The 15812-nt window shown below is 39.6% G+C and overlaps 1 long non-coding RNA gene across 1 annotated transcript; it reads right to left on the reverse strand.

Moving 5' to 3' along the window:
* Positions 1-8330: 8330 nt before the first annotated feature.
* On the reverse strand, positions 8331-9975 carry LOC133901576 (uncharacterized). Its single transcript, XR_009906733.1, has 3 exons — positions 9843-9975; positions 9181-9251; positions 8331-8627 (listed from the first exon to the last, which is right to left on the reverse strand). It is a non-coding gene; the product is annotated as an uncharacterized LOC133901576 (long non-coding RNA).
* Between the last annotated feature and the right edge of the window lie 5837 nt (positions 9976-15812).

Here is a 15812-nt window from a genome sequence, read left to right on the forward strand (position 1 = left end):
GGAACGATTCATTGCTCGCTGCACTACATGTCAAAAGGCTAAGTCACGACTTAATCCTCATGGTTTGTATATGCCCCTACCTGTTCCTAATGTCCCTTGGGAAGATATTTCTATGGACTTTGTTTTAGGACTGCCTAGAACAAAGAAGGGGAGGGACATCAATTTTGTTGTTGTGGATAGGTTCTCTAAGATGGCACACTTTATACCATGTCATAAGAGTGATGATGCTACCCATATTGCTAATTTAGTTTTTCGTGAAATTGTTCGCTTGCATGGTGTGCCAAACACAATTGTTTCTGATTGTGACACTAAGTTCCTTAGCCACTTTTGGAGAATATTATGGGGAAAATTGGGGACTAAACTTTTATTCTCGACTACTTGTCATCTCTAAACTGATGGGCAAACTGAAGTTGTTAATAGAACTTTGTCTACCATGCTTAGGGCTGTTTTGACATAGAGTATAAAGATGTGGAAGAATACTTGCCTCATATTGAATTTTCTTATAATCGTTCAATGCATTCTACTACAGAGCTTTGCCCTTTTCAAATTTTTATGGCTTTGTTCCTCGTGCTCCTATTGATTTGTTATCTCTCCCATCTTCAGAAAATCTGATTTTGATGCGGAACAATGTGCTGAATTTATGTTGAAAATTCATGAAACCACTAAACAAAACATAGAGCACATGAATGCTAAGTATAAAATTACTGGCAGTAAAGGGAGGAAGCTTTTAACTTTTGAACCTGAAGATTTGGTTTGGTTGCATTTGAGAAAAGATCAATTTCCTGCATTGAGGAAATCAAAGTTTATGCCTAGAGCTGATGGTCCTTTCAAAGTGTTATAAAAGATTAATGATAATGCATATAAGCTGGAGTTGCCTGCAGATTTTGGGGTTAGTCCCACCTTTAACATTGCAGATTTGAAGCCATACTTGGGAGAAGAGGATGAGCTTGAGTCGAGGATGACTCAAATGCAAGAAGGGGAGGATGATGAGGACATACTTTCTACGGATACACGCATTCCTCCTACCACACAACACGCTAAACAGGTGATAGAAGGACCAATAACATGAGCACGAGCACGCCAACTTAATCATCAGGTGAACTTGTTCCTAAAGCTGCCCACAAATGTTTACAAGAATGGATTACTATTTAACTATTGTGATGATTTTATTATCCTTAGGAACCAGGGAGAAGAACCACACAAGCCCAAGTATATAAGTGGAGGCAAGTTTAATTTGGATTCGGCCCTCCTGACAGCAACAAATGATAAAGGCCATAACTGTTGATTTTGGAGGATTCTCGGGGCCCATGAGTACTTGATGGAAAGATAATTTCGTCTACTTTCAGATGGATCTGGCCTCATCTCAAAATTCCTCCCGAGCTATCCAGAATCGTTAAAGAGAGTCGCGTCCATTTTCCAGTCTGAATCAAACTTGGGTCTTGTATTAGAGTACAATTCGGCTTCCTGTGTTTTGGCCGAAACTTCTCTTCTATCTCATAAATAGATAGCCGCACCCTCTTCTAGGGTTTGGGTTTTGATAGAATAGATCTAGCTTTTGCTACTTCGCCTTGTAAACACGCGTGTCGGCTAAACCGCCCGATTACTTATTTTCGGAACCCCGCCACTTCTGTTTTCAGATTGTGCTCTTCATCTATATTCGCAATGAAGTTGCTTGTTCATCTTGTTCTTGCTCGTTCTTCGATTGCTTGCAGGAACAAATGCCCTCGTAGTTAGGTTGATCGTGCTCCGAAAGATCACGAACAACTTCTGGAGTTGGTGTATCGATCGCTAAGGCACAACATTCTTGGACGGTGTAGTCAGATCTCAACGTCTATTCCACCTAAATTGACATCTACCCCTCTCATCGAAAGTTCGGGACCAGCGCATCTATCAGAACCTCTCCAACAAGACCTCTAACTTCTACACCAAGCTCAACTATAAGATTAAGACCAAGAGCAAACACTACAAGCTCAAGAAGAAGGGCAATGGCAAGATGGTTGCACGTATGGTTGGGAGAAAGGACCGGAGGTGGAACCAACTATTTGGGTGCCCAAGTAAGTCATCACCAACATGAAGGGGCCCCAATTAGTTTGGGTTTCAAAGAAGACTTGAAATCTATCAGTGGACTCAGAGATTTAGTGACTTGGCTCACAAGATGAAGTGAAAATTCAAGCAAAGAAGCAAGTGTACAAGATTGGACGTGTTGATCATGAACATCATATATTTAAATCCTCATCTAAAGGTAAAAGAAGTAATTGTACTAGATGAAAAATCCTTTCATTTGATGTATACCTTTGTCGTGTCTAGGATTGCATATGCATATTTTAATTTATTGCAATACGTAGTGTAGGTTTTTCTTATGGTAGATTGCTTGTGTTTCTCTCTAATCTATGAGCAACCTACATGATTTATTAGTTATAGATTCTTTACATGGCATATTTCTTCAATTGATATTCTTTATGTGCCATGAGTTCAATCTATAGGATAAATTTTCCATTGTTATCAATGATAAGTGCATATCTCTCACAAGTATTCAACACTTGTATGCACTCATTTAGGAGAGCATGTCCTATGGATTGTGATTTTGAGACTAACATATGTCGCAAGTGATATCTTTTGTAGTCTCATTGAGTAATCTACAAGTCCTCGAATGTATGGAATGCTTATTTGTCAATTGATATCACTATCAATTCATTTGTTCATTTAAGCTACCTCCATACATAATATGGTTTAAGCTTTTTATCTTGACAAATTATCTAGTTGTGCATATGTTTCTATCTTATCATATATATGCATACATATAGGAAGAGTTTATATAATATTATGTGAGTTTCATGAATTATGATCCATGTGTTTTTATTTTAATTGGTACCATATCCTTGACTTAAACCCCTTCAATTGGTATCATTTCATTGGATCATTGTTCATAAAGCTCTCTCTCGAGTGATTTAACGTTTTTTCCTTGAGTTCAACATGTATATGTAGTCCTTTTTGAAGATTGTTGATAAAGGGGGAGAATTTTGATGACCAAAGGAAGTGTAAGATGGCATGGCTAGTAGAGAACAAGCAAGGAAGCAAGATGCCTAAGGATACCAAGGTTGACAAAGGGGAGAACTCTTACATAGGTCAAGGGAGATAGTAGCGATGGAGAAAGAGGGAGCCACAACAAAACCGGGACAAAGTGAATACAAAGTAAATGTAAGAACAAATAATAGTTTCCTCACAATTGATATCGTTTGTTGTTCTTACCATGCATCCAAGCAAAGTGGTAGGGTATTGTTCATTATTTATGTCATTTACTTTTGGTACTATGTATTTGCCATTTTCTTTGGTTGTGTTGTTATCAATCACCAAAAAAAGGATATTATAGCAAACATCCTCTTAGGGAGATTGTAGTGACCATATTTAGGGTATGCATTTGATTTTGGTGATTAATGACAATATAGTCAGTGGGACTAATATGTTTGTCAAGTATATGCCTTAATAGGTCTCATAGATGCAATACATAAAGAAGCCAATAAAGCTGGGACGAAGATTGATCAAATTGGAGAAGTCCTAGAGAAAGTGTACACGCCAGAAGGTTCGACGCAGAGGAGATTGTACATGCTGGAGCATTTTAGCTCATGGCAACTGTACACGCCGGAAGATCTGGTGCATGAAGCTAGTACACACCGGAGTGTTTTTGACAATGGGGGAGAAAAGCTGAAGCACGCCGGATGGTCCAGCGATAGTTGAATACGCTGGAGTATTTCTTGCAGAGAATGTTGCAATTGTTGAAGAGTGAATATCAACACGCCGGATAGTCTGGCGCATTGATGATATACACACCAGAGTATTTTATGCAGAGAAGAAAGTGGCTCGGTTGCAGAAGCAGTGTACATGCCGGATGGCCCGGCGATGGAGGTGGTGAACACGCCGGAACATCCGTTGTTCACATAGGGTTTGAGTGGGATTCCAACGGCTAGTTTTTTTTAAGGATATACACATTGGGTGGTCCGGTGAGTACAATGCTGCTTACACCGGATCATCCAGTGTATACAATAAAATTAAGTTGTTAGGGTAACGACTAGTCCGTAGGGTTGATGTTATAAATACCCCTCCACTCGATCATTTGAAGGTTCTGGAGTTCAAAGAAGCTCACATACACTTGAGAAAACATTCAAGCCACCAAAGTATTTAAAGTTATCATCCAAGGAAATTAAGCACATTATTGGAGAGTGATAGTGCTAATCAGCTTAGAGAAAGTTATGCCTAGGTGTTGCTGCCTAGAGAGGGGATCAAAAAGTGATCATAGCTTGTACCAAGTGGTACGCTGACACCTTGAAGTCTTAGTGACTCACCGATACCTTGGCTCTTGATGGCTCAAGCTTATTGACCCTCCGACTTGGTGTGGAGCAGTGGCAAGACTCTTATAAGGGGACATGAAGATCGTTGCCTTGGTGGCTTAAGCTCCAAAGTGAAGATAGTGGAAAATGACTAGAAGAGAGGCTTATTGTGAGGCCTTGCCTTGGTGGCTTGGTGGTTCTACCCACTTGAGGCCTTGGTGGCTCAAGGGTCATGATCGGTGCCGTCTGGGAGCTATAGCCTAGGTGGTTGCTCTAACGTGGACTAGGGGTAACGTTTATGCCATCAATACCATGGGATAAAAATCCCTTGTTCCGAGTTTGCTATCTCCACCATCTTTATGTTTCCTCATTTACTTCTTGCAATCCATCCTTGTATATTTACCTTTATATAGTAGTTTGCTAGGATTGGCTATATGTTACAAACCTTTGAACGGTAGAGTAGACACACTAGATGAACCTAGAGTACATTTAGATAAAAATTTATATAGGTTTATCTTGTGAAGTTTTTGAAGCCAATTAGTTTTAAGTGTCATAATTCACCCCCTCCCACTCTTAGGACATTACTGATCTCTACACTAATGCCTCTTTTTCACCCTTTAATGTCATTCCTCTTCATGTTCATCTCTTCTTTCTCATGGTGTTGCTAATGTCATCATGTCGTACTGCGCCCATGTCGAATCCACCAATCTTTCTTGTGTGCACCCCTACAAGAATGATCACTGCGTTATCTCAGTCATGCATGTCATGCAATAGGGATGGATCTAGGGGCTGGGAGCCTCTGAACCCCCAATTTCGCAGTCAATGAAAGCCCCCTAGCCCCCTTACTCAACAATTTTTTTTTTTGCCATAGATGAGGGAGAGTGAGAAGAAGAGAGAGAGGAAGAAGAGGATGAGGAGGAAGGGTAAGAAGAAGAGGGAGAGAAAGGTGGATGAACCCCCCTACCAACCTCCGTTGTGTTTGCCACTAGCATGCAAAGCTCCTAGAGTTGAGCAACACCATTACCACCACCAGTGAGGTGCAGCCATTGCCCCAATGAAGTCTAAGAAAGGCTGCTAAGAAAAAAACCTTTTAAAAACTTATCAAGTAAAATGTTGATTTCCCATGTTGAATGCTGAGAGGTGTGATTTTCATAACAGATTTGCTAGTTGGTGGTTCACATAACTCGTGTTGCAATTAATGCTTGGTGTTGAACCTTGATGTGTGGTTGTTTTACAACAATAGCAAAAAGATGAGAGAATTCCCCACGTGCCATTAAAACATAACGAAATCCCATGGTTACCACTAAAAAACTTGTTGTCCCTTCTAAAAGATCAATGACCCTTGTATAGGGTTAGTGGGTTTTAGCGATTAATATCAACATAGTCAATGTGACTAACTTAGTTTGTGAGTATGCAAGGTTTAGTCTCATGGATGCTATGTGATGTGCTTGGGATATCAAACACTTCAAAGGAGCTACAATTCAAGTTCAAATAAAAGCTACATAAAGATATAAAGACCTTGTTTAGATAAGTGATCATAGTTTTGAGCATCACTTGTACAAATTGGCTTGTTTTATTTGGTTGTACTGCAGAAAGATGTTTCGATTTAGTAACTTGATCTAGTGTCTTTAGATTAGTTACCTAGTAGTAATGCACACTATTCTTAGCTAGTCCTAATATACTAGAGAAAGACCCAAGACATAAAGAAAGAAAAGCAATCAAAGCCAGAAAAAGTTGGATTGAATTGGACAAAGTCCCTATTGTATTACACTCATCGGATGATCCGATGTGAACACCAAAAGGTTCATCGGAAGTTCCGATGTGCACCGGAAGGTTATACCGGAACAAGTTTCCAGAGAGGGATGAAGTGAAGAAGTCTAGACGCCAACACTCATCAAATGATCCGTTGTTCTCATCGGAAGATGAACAGTACACTCATCGGATGTTCTGATAAGCACACTGGAGGATTCAACAGAAAGTTTATACAGTAAGGTTGCTTGGCTTGGAGTTTGCGAGATACACTTATTGGATGTTTCAGTGATGAAGGTTGAAGACCATCAGATGATCCGATGATGTGGCAGTGGATACAAACGCCTAGTTTCTATTGCACTCACCGAATATTCCAGTGCTAAGGAGTTCTTGCCACCAAAGTTAAGTACATTGAAGACCAAGGCAATCATCACAAGATTAATGACTTGATTACTGCTAGTTTAGGCCTAGTGTGTATCGAGCTAGGTGATTAGCCTAGGGTTGAATCCAGTGAGTGATCCACACTTGTTACTCTTGGTGCTTGCCGCCACCTAGATGGCTTGGCGGTGTTCTTGTCTTGAGAGACTCTTCGAGAAGTTTGTGGAGCGGCCGCAAGCTTTGTGAGCAAGAATGTAACAATAAACTTGTAAGTCAAGCAAAATAATTTTTAGCAAGATGTATTGTGAACTAATATAGTTTTAAAATGTGTATACATACCAATGGATTCATACTTTCTGCAAGAACATGTTATGGTCATATCCTCCGAGTTAAATACAACAATTGCTTCATCTCGAAATTCCATAGGCATAACCTTGTAAGTCATGAGTGTACCCTCAGTTTGTAATAGCTTGCATGAGAAAGAAAATTGCTCTTTAAATTGCTCCTCAAAATCTGAATAAAGCCTCCTTATATATTACTTAGTTGCGGCCTTCAACATAGGTAAATATCGGATATAAGTAAGCAGGATAGTGTGCCATGACTTATAGACTGCATCTTACTCATTTTCTTGGAGACTAGTAGCACACTTCTCATATTCTACTAGGAGTTCTGAACCACAGAGTTTTCTACGAAACTTTTTCTTGAAAACATTATTCATGCCTTCACTCCGTTGAGTTGAGTTCATATCAGCAGTAAAAGAGCCATGGAAGACAACCACTCCACAAGACATGTAAAGTATCAATTAGCGTTCCTCAGGTGATAAAAGGTCCAAACACTAAAAGATAAGGAATGTACTTGAAAAGAAAAAAGGGAGCAATACAAAAGCTACTAAGAAAAAAGCTAGTGCAACCTGTTTAAAATATTATTTTCCATCGTAATAATTTTAGGAGAAAAACTAGTAATTTTGCTTCGTTTGACATGTCTAAATTGTAGGATAAAATCAAAGGAATGCCACAAATAAGATACAAGGAGGAGAAGATCAAAAGCAATTGATTGTGACAAACATCAACTATACCCGTTATTGTCTTACAACACTTATTAACTTGCATCTATTTTGTTATGAATAATTTTGTATTTGTTTAATACAAGGATCATTTGATGCAAGCACTAGTACTAGTATTACAATATTAAACTTTCCAGCCAATACGTATGGGGATTCTTCGACCATGGTTGCTCCTTTGATCCAAGGAGGATATACAATCTTTTACTTGGAGTTGATCAAGATGCCAAAGCGTAATCCACTGCTAGAAAATTACATTTTGACGAAATACCAAATCATGTAACAATTAAGGAGTAGGCATTCTTCAATAAATTTTGATGCAACCTTGAAATTTTAATTGTTCACTTGCACTGTTTTCATGACTAACAATACAGACGTTTCATGAATAAATTAGATTTTAGCCTTAGACAATCATTGAAATTGAAATTGTTCATTCACTCCACAAGTATAGTCCAGATTGATATCCAACTGGCATTTTTTCCTTTATACTGAAGCCAAATTTGGAGTAAAGCCAACATAACAGTCACATCTTTTGTTTTTGGAAAGAAGATTCAGACAAAGCGCAACTATCAGTAGGTGAAACCTGTGAATATGACAACACTAACAATAATATGGAATGAGATACACAAGTTCATTCAAATTGGATTGTCTCCTAATGTTACATCTCAAGATATTTTGGATCGACTAGACAACATGTCAATCAGAACCTATGATCCATAAATCTTTATAATTGTGATCCATAAATCTTTACATACATGTACACAATACTCCCTATGATCTTTCTCTTGATCTTCTATTGATCACACCAAAATGCCTGTTGAAAATGAACATCCAAATGCTTTTTAGGGCTTCTGTTTGGCCCTTCTGTGTCATGAGCACTAAGAGAGCTCAGTTCTGCTAGAGCAGATAGCAACAGAGTCTTGTTAGTTCCATCAGTAATGACTTTCTGGGACATGAGGTTTTGAAATGATTGCGGGAAGTGGGAAGCACTTGAAAATCCTTTTCTAGTGGAATTCTGTGGAGGTGGCTCAGCAGAATCTCCATTAGTCAAGGCTTGTTTGTTTTAGCTTTGGATTGAAGGGTTCTGGTAGGATGGCCTCTGTAATGTCTATATCCTGCATATATAACAATTGCAGCAAGAATGCTGACAGAATTATTATGGTCTGAAGAGTAACATAATAAAAAATAAGATGAATTTCTCATTACAGTACTATCCATCTTCTATCCCTGAATTGTAGCATTGGATTTTTGCAATGTGCAGGTTCCAATGCGTACATTCGGCTCCCTCATTTTGCTAGCTAGCACATGGCAAAATGATGCAGAAGGACATGCAAACAGAATAGACAAAACCACGATTTGTGTTGTCATAAGGACATGGCAAAATTATGGTGTATAAAAATCTCACAAATTTTACATGATAAGACCTTGCTAGTAGCAACATATTCTACCCAGCTAAGTTGTTATTGAAATTATGTGTTTCAAACAGCCCCCAAAATTCATGTGCTATATCGGATTTATTGGAATCAAATTCAAACGAATTAAAAAAAATTAGCATGAGTTTGCTAGAAATTGTCCCTAATCAATTAATCACCACAAATTGCATATAAAAATAAAGAAATAAGACAATATCATAAATTGTATATAACAACAAAGAAATAAGAACAATACCCGCACTTGAAGCCATTACCCTATGGTTGACCATGGCTCCATGTTTTCTCAATTGGTCCTTGTAGTAGTATCTGTTTCCTTGCACCAAAATACAACAAACACACCTTTTAAAAAGATAATGAAATAAAAGTCCAGAACTATTCTGTTTTTTTTTTTATTAAGTCCATTGTTCTCCTCTGAAAAAAGGACAATTGATAGAAGCTAGCATGTATTTAGGATATGAATATATCAGGAAAAAGATTGTAACACAGTGAGGGACGGACAAGATCACATATAGTTCCATGATGTGCATGTGGAGCTGCAGATCTGGTGCTGATACACGACACATCAATAGTTTTTCTTGAAGAAAAATGCACCAGTATGGTCAAATACAAATCTGAACTCTGAATTAATGGACTATCTCTTGTATCTTATACAGGTCTCTGATGTTGCTTTGCATCAGTGAATCCAAACTCTGAATTAATGCACATTTTGCATCAGTGAATGCATATCAACAAATACAAATATGTTGCTTCAGTGAATGCATAACAACAAAATACAAATCTGTTGCTTCAGTAAATCAGTGCTTCTCTGTTGCATCGGTGATCTAAGGACTAAGGCTCTAAGCTATCATATGTTGAGCTACGTGCAAATGCATATCCACAAAAGTCTCTTTGATTCACCTGTCTTCGTGATCACCGTAGGCGCGGCCATTATCCTAGCCGCCACCCACGGGAGGACGGTCCCCACCTCCCCCTGTCACCATGGCGCAGAGCTGGCCGATGGGCTTCTTGTGCCGTGTCCGCCGGAGGCCCGGAGCACCTCACAGGTTCACACTTGACACTGCCTCTTGAAGCTGCTCCGCTGCTAGAGACCTCAGCCAGGGCAAGCCTGTTCGAGACCTCGCGACGTCGGACTCGGCGCTCGGCGGGGAGGACTGAGGAGTCACGCGCCCGCAGGGAGACCTCGGCCTAGGCAACGGGCAATCTCGTGACGAGTCGGACTCGGCTGCAAGCTTGCTCGGCGGGGAGAGTCGTGCGCCCGCGTGGAGCCATGGAGGAGGTTCGCGACCAGGCGGACATCCGGAGCACCGCCGCCGCCGCCAGTTGAGATGGGGAAATTTTGAGGATGTGTGGGCGCCTGGCCACCTGGGTAAGGTGGGCGGTTTTTTTTGTCATGTTTTTAAATTTAGCTGAAATTTTTTGACCGGTTTTTCACAGGTTTGGTTTTTTACCGGTCCCTACTGGTAAAACCGAAAGATTGGTAAAATTAGATTTTGATGGCTTACTAATCCTCTTTTCATATACTAGTGTTAGAACTTCTGATCTTCACATATTCTTTGCTCTTGTCAGTGCATTGTCAAATGTTACAACTATATGCTTTGGAGAATGCTTCAATGGAGTAGCAATCAAGAAGAACTGATTCTTGTGGGATTCTTTCATGTCTTAAACATGATATTGCATGACTACATGGTAGCCCTTTCATACCCCACCTCTTGTAGTCATGGTGCTTAGCATTAATGTCTACAATATATTGTCTATCTCTATCCTGAACCTGAAAAATTCCATTACTAGCTCGCAAGGCATAACAAGTGTTGGCCATATAGCTTTGTTTGCTACCTTCTTCCTAATCTTAGGGCAGATGAGTCCTTGCCACTTTTTAGACACCTCTTTCTGTTTGTTGTAGTGCCTAGTCACTAGCTGGCCCTTAATCCTCTACAATATACTAAGCATGGGAAATTCTCTAGCACATTTGGGGAATTCACTGGAAAAAGCCCTAACCCATATATTTGGGGCATCTTCTCCAACTATTCATATGCATCATTGTCGAGTGGCTTCATCTCTTCCATGTTATGATTCCATCAGTTATAGAACTTGATCTGGTACATGCCCATAGCTGATTCTTCAGGTTCTCTCCTTTGAAGTGAATTTGAAAGTTAAGAGTATAGGTTCCTCATACAAAATATATGCTCTGAGTCTCGAAAGACTTGTTGCATAGCTGGAATTAGACCCTGTCCAAAAACAAATGACACAAGTTATAAAATACATAATTAGACAGATGTGGTATGATGCAGTATATGACAGATCAAGTGTTACCTTTTGCTTGTCTGTCATGATGATCCATGGGTAGGTATTGTCAATGCCCAAACCATCCTTCAATGTCTCCAAGAACCACTTCCAGGTTACTAGTGATTTAACCTCTACCATAGCCATAACAATTGGAAAAAATGCAGTTGTTTGGACCACTTCCCACAGCAGACAGTAGCTGGCCACCAAACTTGGTCTTGATGTGGCATCCATGCAAGCAAATTAGTGGTCTACATCCAGTGAGAAAACCCCTCTTGTAGGCATCTAGTGGCATATACAGAGTACTGAAACATCCCTCATTGCGGTTCAAATAGAAAGAGATATCTGGATTGGACCTCCTCAACTCATGGCCATAGTCCCATAGCAGATTGAACTGTTGAACCTCATCTCCGTAGATGGTCTTCATTGCTAGTCTCCTAGCTCTAGCAAGATAGGTCCTTGAAGATGCCAGATTCCACTCCAATTGAACTGTCCTAGAAAAATTAGTGAGTGTCATCTTGTCATCTACTCCAAAGGTGTCAATATATTTCTCACTAAGCCTCTTGGTTGTGCACCTTTTGCGCACACACTGCTTTTGATAATTAAGCTTTACAGCATAGGTCTTCACCAAGAAACACTTCAGCCTACTATCATGAGAAGCATATAAATTCCAAGGGCAACCATATGGACAATGTGCTTGAATTCTTGTTCTGTCATACCCATAATTTAGCAGCATCACAATGTCCTCAACCCACATATAACACCAAGTTTCGCATCCACCATGATGCACCTCTAGCATGAACTCAGTACAATCAGGCCCTACATCAAGAAATCAACCCTAAATTTCAACTCGATTTCAACAAAACCTTATGGCACAATCTGCTTGTCTTATACTGAACTATATAAGTTAGGCCACAAGGGCACAGGGGCACTTGCCATACAACGGTGGTGGTTCCCCTTCCTTGCTTAAAATCGGGGCCATGCTGGCCCGTCGTTGAGATCTCCATGGGCCGTTGGAATCGCCTACGACTCCTCACCCCTCTACGACAACCAAATGGTCTTTGATCGACTTCGCCAGCCTCCAATCATCGTCACCTTGCTCACCCTTCTCTTCATCTCCCAACCATCAGAACTCAAGTTATAAAGGGGGAGAGCTCAGAGGTCAGAGTGCTTATTTACCCCCAACCACCCCCATCTCGCATTCGGCTCATGTGACTATGTAAACACACTGGAAATGCCAAGTTGGCACTGGGAGCCTAGGTGGAGGGGTATGGACAAAGGCTGACATACTTAAAAAGATCGTGGACACAGATTCCCACTTTCAAAGTTTGTGGACCTAAGTGAGAACTCGAGGAAAGTTTAAGGACCTTAGGTGCATTTCACTCTATTCTTTTCATGGTCTGAGTATTGAATTTCATGTCAAATTCTAAAATAGATAGTAAAATTTGATATTTTATTATATTATGAATTTAAAATGCTTGGTGAGAATTTATCTGTGGCAAGTGAGATTTTATTTCACTACTTTTACCTTACTAGCAACCGCACACATGTTACAAACATGTGCAATCAATAATGGGAGCCAAAAAATTTGTAACCGTGATTGTGTAATGTATCAAATCAATATTTTTTTGACTATCATTACAGTATTTATTGATTCCGCATGTGTGGTTGCTATTGAATGTTACAGTCACTAGGACAAAAAATTATAGCACGATTTACTGGTAAAACAATTTTTTAATAAAATCATATACCTTAGAAAATCAATGAAGGATATAAAATATGAAAAAGTAAAAAATACTTATTAATTAAAATATGATTCCTCTTGTGTATGTTGTTCACGCATGCATTAAATCCGTAGCATAGCTGTGATATTTAACAACTTTTAGACAATCCTACACGGAAGAACCACTCCACAATAGTCAGAAGTCAAGTGCATATCATGCGAGTCTAAGGGCCTGTTTGTTTCCCCTAGATTGTGAGAATCTAAATTTTGGATTCTGGATTGTAGAAGCTCCTCCAAAGTGGATTGTAGATTGTGCCATAACCCGGACCTAGATTGTGAGAATCTACTTCCACAATCTGGCCATTTGTTTGCACAATCTGGATTGTGGAACATAATCCACAATCCATAATCAGAAACAAACATGCCCTAAATGATTCCATACTTGAAAAGTTCAAGCAACTCCTAACGAAATTTTGTGCCAAGTGCTATCTAGGATCTTTCACTCTCTTTCATAGATTCATCATTATTCTTCAATTTCAATCTTCTATTGTAACAAAAAAATGAAAGTGTCTGATGCATGACCCACTTAAATATAACATAGCAAATAACAAAGTTTTTTCACATATATTATGTTTGACATATGGACTTGTCATTGTGACATTTCAATAAACAAGATAGTGCATGAGAGTCCATGGAAGTTGGACCCAACAAAACACAGGGGAAAATAGCATGGTACACAGGAACACAAGCAATCTTGCAAATCATAAATCGAATGGCGTAATGGATATCTCACCTCGCAACGTGGTAAGGAAGTGGGTGTCAGCATAGGATTGCGGCATGGGACAACTGTGGATGCGCAATGACGGCATTGAATGATCGTGGCCCTCCTGGAGGTGGTACAGATGGAGTGAAGTGGGAGATCTGCATATGCGCATATGTGAGGAGGTGTTGAGAGAATTGTGACATGCGAAAAAGATTTCAGAGGAGGTTTCCAAATTTATCATTACTTATTGATCGGGGCAATATTTTGGAAGGGTATTAATTGATTTGGGTGATATTTTGGAAGGAGATTAATTGATTTGGGTAGTATTTTGAAAGGAGATTAATTGATTTTGGATATAGATGGAATGAAATAATAGTGTATTAAGGATATTTAATGTTGATAGCTTCTGTTAATTGATTGCATATACAAACTGATTGAAGGTTTCTAAAATGATTGAGGTGGATGAGCTAGGGGAAGGTGCCATCTGCGCATCTTGAAAGGTTGAGATGTCATCTAGAGGGTTGGTGAATAGGTGTTCCTACAAAATTAACAGAATCCAGAACTTCCGGGTTTAGTTCAGAACTTTTGGGTACCGGAAGTTCCGAGTTCAACTCGGACATTCTCACTAAACAGAATAAAATCGAAAACAAACAATGCCTATGTACTTCTAGTTGAATCTAGTTGTTACCATAGGTTCCAAAGTAAGAGTATAGTGTTTTCCACCTTTCACCTGCAGCCACAAACTCACAAACACGTACATCGGGGCAAATCGCCTAAAAGTCAACTAGAGCAACAAAGAACACAGAGACAATAAAGGAGATAAGAATTTGTATCCCGAAGTTCGAATCTAATAATCCTACGTCTCCATTGAGGTGCTCACAAAGAGCCCTATTCCTCACCAAGCGAACACGAAGATCGAGCTTAGGCTTACTCAAAGTCCTCTTTCCTTGTGGAGGCAAGGATGAACCTTCACAAAAGTCACGCGATACTCCACAAGCCTGGGTGCTCGGCGGGCGACGCCTAGCCATCTAGGAGCTCAAGGCTCCAAGAGTAATGAACAAGAAATCGACTGACTTTACGATGAACTCGAGCGCTCAAAGGTTTGAATGGAGCTCGCTAGCACTCAATCACTCAATCCAACTCTCAAAATCTTGCAAGATTCAATACCTAAGAGAGTGGAAGTGCTATTTTAATGGATATGAATGATTTTGTCTTCGTGGTTGCTAAGCAGCAAATCAAAGGAGGGGGTGAGGGGGTATTTATACACAACTCTTAAAAACTAGCCATCACAACACTTTCTATATTAACCTGGAACTTCTGGGTTAGCTTGACACTTAGTAATCGAGGACCCTGCTCAGAAAGAATATGGAGGTTCTGGCACCTGGAACATCCGGTTAAACCGGAACTTCCAGGTTGACCAAACACCCTACACGAAGCCTCACCCAGAGGTTCTGGCTACTTAGAACTTCCAGGTCAACCCAAAACTTCCAGGTTGGATTGAAGAACCAAAACGAACACCTTACTCGAAGCCCCACCCAAAGGTTCCGGCTACCCGGAACTTCCGGGTACACAAAGTAACTTAGAATTTTTCGGTGTTCGTGAGGTGTTTTGTGTCTCTCATATTTTAGGTTGAAAGTGTACTTTGAGCACTGAGATATCTTCAAATCAATCTAAATGCATTTCTCTTGATAGTATGGCATACCTATACTCAAATTGAAAAATAAAATCAATTAAAGCCCATTGATTAACCACATGCCGCTTCTCTTTTCTTTTTTAGTAATACCAATGTCATATAACTTCTTCAAAAGGACTAATACCAGTTCATCACCTCATTAAACTCGTTAGTCCCTTAACCATTTATCATCAATTATCAAAAACCCACATAGGTGACCTAGATGCATTTTCAATTTCTCCCTTTTTGGTGATTGATGACAATATGATTAAAGTTTACAAAAGATAATTGAAATAAAGAATTTGAATCCTAAGGCGTATGGTGACCTCCCCCTAAATATGTGCATTGATTAAAATATTTTGACATCGAATGCACATATTTAAGAAGATTTTGCAATAGCTCCCCCTATGTCTTAGCATTAGTGGGTGC

The sequence above is a fragment of the Phragmites australis genome, chromosome 20 (assembly GCF_958298935.1).
Source record: "Phragmites australis chromosome 20, lpPhrAust1.1, whole genome shotgun sequence".
In the NCBI taxonomy this organism is placed as follows: Eukaryota; Viridiplantae; Streptophyta; class Magnoliopsida; order Poales; family Poaceae; genus Phragmites; species Phragmites australis.